Raw genomic sequence first — 6334 nt, forward strand, 5'->3', positions numbered from 1 at the left:
TCCACCAGCCTTCCCTCCCTCTCTCCTTCATTCAGTTTCAGACTTGTATCTCTCCCAGACTTGTTTGGCTCCCTCTCATTCTCTCTCACAGGTGTTGCCTCTAATAAAATTGTTGCACATTTAATCCCATCATAACAACTTCTCATCCGAACCAGACTAATGTAAAGACATTTCTTTGGAAAACATGCATCTTGTCAGCACCTCATTTTGGTGTTTCACAGTTGTTGCTTTTTAATGCAGCAGGCAGAACTTCCAATTTATAGTTATGCTACTAACCACAGGATGAATGAATGACATGGTAAGAGAAACAACCAGGAAAAATAATGAGATTTTACATTTATTGCTCAATCACTCCATTTTCGTTAAAATATATGTCTAATTTGTATGAGCATCAAGATGAATTTTTAGTAAGAGTTATCACTGTGGGTGCTGAATATGTGAGCAGGAACATCATAGATGCTAACACACCTTTTAGTAGGCAACCAGGCTTGTGCCAGGACTTGGATAAGAAAGCTGTTACATGCTACCCTGAAGTTCCAAAGTAACCCCAATATCACAATCTGACTTTGTTCCTCCATATTTTCTTCTTCCCCGATCCCTTTCCATTTTCCCTTCTATCTTCTTTTGTCACTGCTTTAAAAGTCACTAATAAGCAACAGTGGGAAGCAGAGTAATATGTGAATAAAGAATGAAGCTTTCTTTTGCAGTCTGAAATAAATTGCTTAAAACTGTACCCCAAAGTAGCCAGAATAAAAATAGATTTTCATACTTGTTCTCCAACATTTCAAGTACCCAAACGTCCCACATCCCTTGTCCCCTGCAACTCTGTTTTAGAGAAGACTTTTAGTTGTAGCATATTCATACGAAAGTGTGTAAAAAACATCAATTTTCTCTTTTACTTTCCTGTGAGGATTATAGAACCAAAACAAAGTATCAAAAATTTTGGGAATAACTTTTCTCACAAAAACCCAATGCTTTTCTCATCAAACAGGATTTCTCTATGTGATTTGTATCAAGGAATGTCATTTATCAAAATATAACATGCCTCTGCCTTCATTATAACGTCAGGCAATTTAAAAATGTGTTTTACCATAGTCAGTTTGCTTATTTTTCTATTTTAAAAGGGTATTATAGCACATATGCAAAAGAAAGCAGAGAGAAAAAAAAATCACCCACTCTCCAAACACTATCACTGTTAATTGTGGTGTATTTCTTGTGACTTTTTTTCTATATGTGATTTGTTTTTACAAAAACATAGCTTCAGTGGCTATTTGCATTTTATTATTTCAGGATTGGTTAATGCAGAAAAAAGATTGAACAATAGATTGGTTTTCAGTCATACTCTAAAGAAACAGAAGCCAAACAAACACTTGATCTGTTGGAAAGTCCAAGATTATGGTCCTTGGCTCTCTGTTAAGGCCAGGTAGAGTATCAGAAGATGGTGAGAGGCCTCCAATTGTCTTAGTCATGGATTTAAAAGGGTCTAACTGGAGTTAAAATGCTCCCCAGAGCCCAGCAACCATTGACAGCTTCCTCAGGTAACCAGCACTGCAAGGATGGGGAGAATGCTGCAAAGGCAAAGGGTCTGAGAACAAGTGAAATCCGAGGTTCAGCCAGGGGGACCCAGGCACACAGTTCGGCCCTGTGTTCACCATAAAAAGCACAGTGGCTACAGGCTGTGCCCTCTCTGGGCAACAAAGTGTGAACTTAAAGGGGCTTACCAGGATGCCAAGTGCCAGCGGCTCTGGTTTTACAAAATAAAGTCATCAACCGAGAACGCGGTGTCTGGGTTAGACCAGGTCCACCAAGTACCAGCTATATCCTCTCGGACAAATTTACTTGCCCTCTCCTAGCCTTGGTTTCCCCATATATAAAATGGAAGTGATAAATTTCTGACTGCTGGGATTGTTGTAAAGAAGGGATTAAATGGCTTGCTAATGCGAGTGTTCAGCACAATGCCTATCTGACAGGTAAAACATGTTGGGGTTTGTTGGTAGTAAGACCCACAATCTCTCTCCCCACCCTACTGGCGCCCCGCCACCAGCAGCCCAGCTGTAACCGCTTCCGGGAACCACTTCACCTCGGTCTCCCTCAGCTGAACGCGGATCCCTCCGCGTCGCGTCACTTCCGGGGGACTCTGGCCGCGGCTATGCGATATATCCGGATGCAACTGGGTACTATCAGTGAGGGCCCGGAATGGAGCTCGAGTCAAGGGGTGCTCAGGGGCACTTAGAGCCTTTGGCTTCAAGGAGGCCTCTCAAAGGACAAAGGATGAGATTGCCTGGTGGCAGGGTGCACCCAACAGTCCTAGGAACTGTGTCGCCGCTCTTCCAGTTAACTTGCCGCTACGTTTTTCTAGAAAAGTCACTCTTCTTGGCAGGGTGGGGCCTCACTGCTGACCCAGCCCTTCTTTGTGTACCGAGTTTTTGTTTCCGTCACTTCCCGCAGCTCTGGAGCTCGGCGGGCGATACTGCGGTAGCCTGAGAGGAAGGGGCGGGCCGGATGCTGGAATTAAGAGAGGTGCGGTTCGTCGGGAATCCCGGGCGGCCAAGGCTGGAGTCTCCTAAATGTAACCTCGAGTTGCCGTACTCTTTGGTGCCTGATCTCTGGCTATTTCACTCGAGATGCTCCTCACCATGGAGGCGTTTAGAGTTGGTCATAAGGCTCTTCTCTGCTGACCCAACCACACTCAACCACAGCCTGCCCGCTCCAGATACCCTTTGGTCCTAGAAAATATCTAGGATGGGCATAGTGCAATATGTTATTTATTTTTTTAAAGTCTCAAACATAAGCAAACTATTATTAAAAGTTTTAGAATTAATACATAGAGTTCACATATTGGGTCATGTGATTGTTTTAAGGTTTAAATTTAGATAACGTTAGTACTTGTGAGATTTTAACAAAAGCATTAAAAAAGTATGAGAAAATAGATTAATCTTTAAAATATTTTTACTTTGCCACTGTGCAGTTGTGACGTAAGCTTCTGAAAATAAAATTCTGGATATATTAATGTGAGTTTTCCTCTCTGCAGGGTGTCCTATAGGTTTTTGTCATGGAGTGAAACAGAAACAAATGTGAGTTAATCATTAACATTTCTTAGTGGTTAAAATTACTTTTTAAGCGCTTAACTGTGTATTTTTTAGATTGAAGATTTCAATGGAAATCATTTTGATTTGACTGAAATATTTAATATGTGATGAGTTGATATTGAAATACAGATTACTATTTTTATAGAAACAATAATGTAGAAACTAATATTTAAACAGGTTTACTTCACATACTGTGTTATAATTTAGATTTTTCACTTAAACTCTCAAAATCTGAAGAGCTGGCCTAGTAAGGCTTAAACCTCTAAAACTTGAGGCATCTGTACCAGGCTTAGTATACATAGTTATAATAGTTTTTAAAAAATTTTTTACCAAGTTCCTCACGTGATTCTGATATAGTATTTTAAAGAAAGCAAAAAGAAATTACCTGTTTATACATTTTAAATATTTGGTTCCTTGTTTATGAGTTGAGATTGTGCTTATAAATGCATTCACACACATTGAAGTACCTAATCTGATCGTCACATCAGCCTGGAATCTTGATTTTTCTATGGTTTCTTTGCAGGTGGGTCTACTGAGTTCTTGGCACAGTACCTGGACAAAACATTGTTAAGGCAGAAATTTTTATTGTATTTATCACTTCAAACATTTGACCAGTTTATTTAGTTTTGTAGTGCTTTAGACAAATAACTATATGTGAGCTTCACTTAGTGTGTAGTAAATGTGAAGTTTGACCTCAAATAGTTGATGTTTATGGAATACTTACAATATGCCTATCTTTGTGATAAGTCCTATACATGTATTATCTTATTTAATACTTACAGCAGTACTCTGAGTTAGGTTTGTTAAATCCCTGTTTTAATAGATGGAGAAACTGAGGCAAAAATGGATTAAGTTCCTTGCTCCTGGTCACAAAACTAGAGCCATCTTCTTACCTACTTATTTTGTATGACATCTCTTTTCCTCCATATAACTGAACACTGGTAGAAGAGTGAATATGAAAAACAGACCTGAACTTATTCTACCTATCCAGCTTTGTGAATTAGGGCAAGTCATGTGACCACTCTGAATTTCATTTTTCTCACCTATAATAAATGAAAACTTTGAACTGTTATATTTTATTGAATCTTGAATCATCAAAAATCCTTAAGGCTGGGTGTGGTGTCTCATGCCTGTAATCCCACTACTTTGGGAGGTCCAGATGGGAGGATTGCTTGAGGCCAGGAGGTCAAGACCAACCTGGTCAGTCAAGATAGCAATATCCCATCTCTACCAAAAAAAAAAAATCCTTAAAGGTGTGCCTTCACCATTGAACCTGGGATTTTCTTCCAAGCCCCTGGTACTCATTCTGAGTTTTGAAGTATTGATGCACATGTAGGCAGTGCCAGCTGCATCTCCGTTGCTGCCTGGTTGATCACATTGTAAGATGTGACTGATTTCAGAGATGTCAAAATGTAAAATAATGTGCCTCTTGGAACTGATGAGCTCTTTTTCAACCCTCACTCTGTAACATCTGTGACTTTTTAACATTTTATTGCAGGGTTAAGTATTCTTGAATGTAAATGATTCAAGATAAAACATAGACTTCATTGATTACATCTGCAGAATAAATTTTTTTTAAAATTAGGCTTCATGATAATGGAAAAATAGGAACCATGTTTATCTTTTTCACCTGTGAATCCCCCATACTGAGAACATGCCTGGCACATAGTGAGAGCTCAGTAAACATTTACTCAATGAATTAAACAAGTCTTCATTTCTTTTTTCTTTGTTTGAGACAGAATCTTGCTCTGTTGCTCAGGCTGGAATGCAGTGGCGTAATCTCGGCTCACTGCAACATCTGTCTCCAGGGCTCAAGTGATCCAAGTGTCTAGGACTACAGGCACACACCACCACACCTGGTAAATTTTGAATTTTTTCTAGAGACAGGGTCTTACCATATTTTCCAGGCTGGTCTTGAACTCCTGGGCTCAAGTGATCTGCCTGCCTCAGCCTCCCAAAGTTCTGGGATTATAAGCATGAGCCACTGTGTCTAGCCAAATCTTCATTTCATTTTATAAATACAACATTAAAAATTGTGTTTGAGTTGAATTAGACATAAAATACACAGTCATGCATGCTTAATCACAGGGATACTTTCTGAGAAATGTATTGGGCGATTTTGTTCTTGTGAGTGTACTTACATAAATCTACGTGGTATGCCCTACTACACACCTATATGATATGGCCTTTTGCTCCTAGGTTACAAACCTGTATAGCATGTTACTCTACTGGATACCATAGTTGGTTGTAACACAATGGTATTTGCATATGTAAATGTGTCTAGACATAGAAAAGGTACAGTAAAAATAAAGTATTTTGACCTCATGGGACCATCAGTGAAGCATCATTATGCAGCACACGACTGCAATATAATTAATAGTGGAAAAATATTTTGCACTGAAATTTTTTGCATTCAAAAGTTCACTGTTAACAAACTTTCTTTCTAAATATCTTTTATTCTACTCATTATTGTTGATTGTCATCAAGTATGGGGTGTATTTTGTTCCTTGAAGAAGTATAATAAAAACTGAAATGCCAACATATAGACTTTCTAACAAGGAATCTAACTGGTTTGTTTGTTTGTTTATTTTTGAGACGGAGTCTTGCTCTGTCGCCCAGGCTGTAGTGCAGTGGCATGATCTCGGCTCACGGCATCCTCCGCCTCCTGGGTTTAAGTGATTCCCCTGCCTCAGCCTCCTGAGTAGCTGGGACTACAGGCATGCGCCCCTGCACCCAGCTAATTATTTTGTATTTTTAGTAGAGACGGGATTTCATCATGTTGGCCAGGATGGTCTCGATCTCCTGACTTCGTGATCTGCCCACCTTGGCCTCCCAAAGTGCTGGGATTACAGGTGTGAGCCACTGCGCCCAGCCTAACAGATTTATTTTTAAACTGCCCAAAGTATAGGAACATTGTTTAATTTTTAGATATCTTCATTGTAAGGAAAGTTCAAAAAATGTTATTTGATAGCTTATTTAATTTTTATGAGTATTCTGGAGGTGTTTAGGCATCGCAGTAGACAAATAATATTGAAGATTTCTGAGTTATGAATAATAAAAATAAACTACAATTGAAAGATGTGTTGAAATTATGTCAATGGGCAGAAAAGTGTTCAAGTTGTAGGGTGGCAAGTGTAAGAATAATGTAACTGGAGAAATTATCCCAACCATAATTACAGTTGTCTGAATAGTCTATACTTTCAGTTAGAACCAGGAAGGTAGCACAGGAATAATTATAGAGTTGT

General features: G+C 39.1%; 1 long non-coding RNA gene across 1 annotated transcript; it reads left to right on the forward strand.

The window, feature by feature from the left end:
* Positions 1 to 2175: 2175 nt before the first annotated feature.
* LOC105708156 (uncharacterized) lies at positions 2176 to 4161 on the forward strand. Its single transcript, XR_001105249.3, has 3 exons — positions 2176 to 2520; positions 3032 to 3074; positions 3613 to 4161. It is a non-coding gene; the product is annotated as an uncharacterized LOC105708156 (long non-coding RNA).
* The last annotated feature ends 2173 nt before the right edge of the window (positions 4162 to 6334 follow it).

Source organism: Aotus nancymaae, unplaced genomic scaffold, assembly GCF_030222135.1.
Source record: "Aotus nancymaae isolate 86718 unplaced genomic scaffold, 86718_ANA_hifiasm-v0.15.2.pri h1tg000010l, whole genome shotgun sequence".
Lineage (NCBI taxonomy): Eukaryota > Metazoa > Chordata > Mammalia > Primates > Aotidae > Aotus > Aotus nancymaae.